This window comes from Odontomachus brunneus, unplaced genomic scaffold, assembly GCF_010583005.1.
Source record: "Odontomachus brunneus isolate Ranch 3 - 2012 unplaced genomic scaffold, Obru_v1 Obru_scaffold_009, whole genome shotgun sequence".
NCBI lineage: Eukaryota > Metazoa > Arthropoda > Insecta > Hymenoptera > Formicidae > Odontomachus > Odontomachus brunneus.
The window spans coordinates 371228-375907 of NW_022639459.1; the positions used below are offsets into that span (position 1 = coordinate 371228).

General features: G+C 29.4%; 1 protein-coding gene across 1 annotated transcript in view; it reads right to left on the reverse strand.

Annotated features, from left to right (window-relative positions):
* LOC116840360 overlaps window positions 1-4680 on the reverse strand; it is a 25971-nt gene that overhangs the window by 12069 nt on the left and 9222 nt on the right. The gene's annotated exons all lie outside the window — the stretch shown is intronic.

The following is a 4680-nucleotide window of genomic DNA, read 5'->3' on the forward strand; positions in this document are numbered from 1 at the left end:
AATAAGTAATTATCAATGATTCTTAGTATGATATTTCTATAAGGGGATAGTGTTAAATGCTCGGCGTTCCTTATGCTTTCACGAATATTTTATATCTGCAATGTTATTTCCAAACTCGTGTAATTCCTTTACTGCGATGTTACCTTTATTACAGAAGTAAATAATGTCGAAACCAATTTCTTTATTAGTCACTAGATGCAGGTCGGGTAATATTTGTCACAATCGTAAAATTATATGAAATTATTCATCATCACACATTAGATGTGCACGCGCGCAAACACTTTGCAGTTTTAATTCACTGGAAGAAGAGCTCGCTTATATTAACAACATATGTATCTTCAAGATACATTTGTAACAGATAAGCTGACATAATGCCAATCATCTAACTGTGTGTTAATATTATGTAATAAATAATGTCATGCTGACTAGCAATTTCTTATAGATAGATGAGATAACAAAAGTTTTATAAGAGAAGATTATTTCGCAAATATATCTTTGCTCTCGATAGAATCTCCCGTGCAAGCTTTTTTAATATTGTTAATGTATGTATAGTTAGTGTTACTTATATGTTAGTTATACGTTAGTTATACGTTAGTATTTAGTGTTTTCCATGTAAAATAGATAGTCAAAATAATGTCAATCTGATATCATTTTGATCAAATATTCACTAAATTTACATAATTTCTTGGTCAAAATGATATCAGATTGACATTGTTTTGACTACCTGTTCTACCTAGTTTCTAAAACTTCTAACATTTTTCTCGTCATAAAATGAACCGTTTATTTAGAAAATTAGGTAAGTCTAATTTTGAACTAAATCGGTAATTTAATTGCTATATTTGTCAATTAACTCAATTTGTTTCCTCATTTTATTTCCCTTTTTAATTATTTTATTTTATTCTTATTTTAATGTCTTAATTATTTAATTTTTTTTTCTTGAGACAATTCAATTATGAAGTAGAAGGTAGCAGCTGTTATTGAAAAAAAAATTGTATTTGCACATCATATATCCATTAACTCGCTTCTGCGTCTCGACATAATATTTAAATTTTCTAGCGGACGTACTGTATGCGTCCGATATATGTTATAAACGAGGATTGCAGATACTAATATCTGCACTAATATCAGATACTGTATCTTATCCAAGTTTTTTTTATTTATAGTCTCAAAACAAAAAATATGTATCAAGTGTTGCAATGGCTGTTTTTTGCCCTTTTACATATTTTTGCCATTAGCAAGCAGAATTTCTTTTGTTCCGGCATACTTCTTTAAATTTTCCGAGAGATTATTTTTTAAATTTATGCATAACGGCTTTCCATTGTTATTGATCATTTAAAATGCTTTCTACTTAAAAAGTTTTGCTGTAGACAGTTGTATATCGCTCTAATGTATTGTAGTAAATGTAGAGAAATTTAAAAAATCGCTTCACATTTAAGTAGTATTTAAATCATGTAATTAATTGCAGAAATATGTATTAATAAGAGACTTTAACATAAATTTATATAGTTATTAATATAGACATTATATATTAGACAGAAAGAACCCTTATAGAAATATCATACTAAGAATCATTGATAATTACTTATTATCCAGTATTTTTAATATTGAAAATAAGTAATTTTCAATGATTCTTAGTATGATATTTCTATAAGGGTATGAAAGGAAAGACATGAACTAAATCTGTTCGACAACCAAAAGACTGTTCAAAAGAGTACACGCTCTACGCGTACTGACTTGCAGCAATGAACTGGCTCCGACGAAGTAGGATGAAAACTGCGCGTAGCTTTTCTGGTTTTTATTGCAACGTGAAACCTAGTTCCCGCGTGCCGCCAATGATGTATGACATCATCAAACAACCTTGTGACAAGAGTTGTGTTCCAAAATTACGCTCTATGCACAACGCCAGGCAACAGGCAATAAGAACAGGCAATAGGAGTCCGGATTGGTCAATTATTTTTAATCCCTGTTTCTATTGGTTGATGCCTATTCCAATTGTCTGTTGTCAGGCATTGTGCATAGAGCATTATTAACAGAGCTGATAATCTATAATATATGTAACATAAATTATAGCTTTTCAATGCTGGCAGTGAATTTTGAAACACAGCCAGGAAGTACACGTCGCGGTGCGGCGCAGCCGATTCGCACCGTCCCTCCTTTTTCCTCTTCTTCCAGAGAATACGATCACTCTCCTCTTAGTCTCGATGTGCAATAGGTGTAATAATCTTTAAGCTTGAAGAAATTGTCCAATCATAGTCGAATTATAGAAGAATAATCAATCGTGATTAGTTAATTTCTTACGGCTTAAGGCCTATCTATTGTAGGTCGGGACTTAATCTTTTAAATAACTTAATTTTATGTTATTTTACATTTGTTGTGTATTTGGCATATAAAGTTAGTTGACGAACTTCATAATTTATTAAATTTATTACATAGAGTGACGCAATATTTAAGATCACATGATTATAAAAATGATAAAATTAAAAAAGAGATATAATTATAGTTAAAAAACTAAATATATAGTTATTTTCAACCTCGTGAAAAGTCTTAATATCATGAAGAAAAAATAAACGAACTTACATTTTATTTTTTATATTTTATTTTCAAAATATATGGATTATTAAATATAAAGAATCAAGCTGTTCATACAGTTCCTTTACCGTGATATCACCTTTATTGTAAAAGAAGATAATGCCAAACCTAATGCCTTCATTAGTCACTAGACATAAGTCTTGTTATATTTGTCACAAATGTGAAACTGTATGAAATTACTGGTCATCACACATTGGGGCGTTCAGAAACCCTACTCCGTGAGTAGAGTAACATGTAATTAGCCAATCAAAGCAAAAGGAACTAAGATTTATTTATTATGATTGATTTATTAAAGTAACCCTATCCATCGAGTAAGATTTCTGAACATAGCTTTGGATGTGCACACTCGCAAACATCTTACAGTATTAATTCACTGGATGAAGAGCTCGCTTATATTAACACATTTGTATCTTCAAGTATTGCGTTGCATCGTCCGTCACGTTATGACGGAAGTTCAAGAATCGCGTGATTCTTATTTTCACACAGAATGTGCATCGCGACGCATCAATGCAATATATGAGCAGGCACAACATAACTTAATATTAACGATTTGTATGTGAGTCAAGGTAAATGTATAAAGCAAATAAATTGAATTGTGTTTGAGGATCAATTCAACTAAACTCCGATTAACTTAATCACTGATTACCTTATGGAGCGATCAATATAAAAATATCTAACGATATAATTTTATAGTTTTCACATTTAATAAAACAAAAATTAATAACCATTAAAAAAATAACACAAAATTTCAACTGAATCGTTAGAATATACTAATTGTTTTTAACTAATAACTGAAATTTAGCACAATATTATTTAGATAATAATTTAAACTTACGAATATTTTTTTACATTATTACGATTTTTTTACATTATTACTCAACTGCATCATAGCGAATGGAATGCGCAAAATATAAGATTTTGCAAGACACGTATTCTGGAAAACACAAAATATAACTACTGTATAACATAGATGTAAACGTAATCTTATATGTGCATATATATATATATATATATATATATATATATATATATATATATATATATATGCACATATAAGATTACGTTTACATCTATGTTATACAGTAGTTATATTTTGTGTTTTCCAGAATACGTGTCTTGCAAAATCTTATATTTTGCGCATTCCATTCGCTATGATGCAGTTGAGTAATAATGTAAAAAAATCGTAATAATGTAAAAAAATATTCGTAAGTTTAAATTATTATCTAAATAATATTGTGCTAAATTTCAGTTATTAGTTAAAAACAATTAGTATATTCTAACGATTCAGTTGAAATTTTGTGTTATTTTTTTAATGGTTATTAATTTTTGTTTTATTAAATGTGAAAACTATAAAATTATATCGTTAGATATTTTTATATTGATCGCTCCATAAGGTAATCAGTGATTAAGTTAATCGGAGTTTAGTTGAATTGATCCTCAAACACAATTCAATTTATTTGCTTTATACATTTACCTTGACTCACATACAAATCGTTAATATTAAGTTATGTTGTGCCTGCTCATATATTGCATTGATGCGTCGCGATGCACATTCTGTGTGAAAATAAGAATCACGCGATTCTTGAACTTCCGTCATAACGTGACGGACGATGCAACGCAATACTTGAAGATACAAATGTGTTAATATAAGCGAGCTCTTCATCCAGTGAATTAATACTGTAAGATGTTTGCGAGTGTGCACATCCAAAGCTATGTTCAGAAATCTTACTCGATGGATAGGGTTACTTTAATAAATCAATCATAATAAATAAATCTTAGTTCCTTTTGCTTTGATTGGCTAATTACATGTTACTCTACTCACGGAGTAGGGTTTCTGAACGCCCCAATGTGTGATGACCAGTAATTTCATACAGTTTCACATTTGTGACAAATATAACAAGACTTATGTCTAGTGACTAATGAAGGCATTAGGTTTGGCATTATCTTCTTTTACAATAAAGGTGATATCACGGTAAAGGAACTGTATGAACAGCTTGATTCTTTATATTTAATAATCCATATATTTTGAAAATAAAATATAAAAAATAAAATGTAAGTTCGTTTATTTTTTCTTCATGATATTAAGACTTT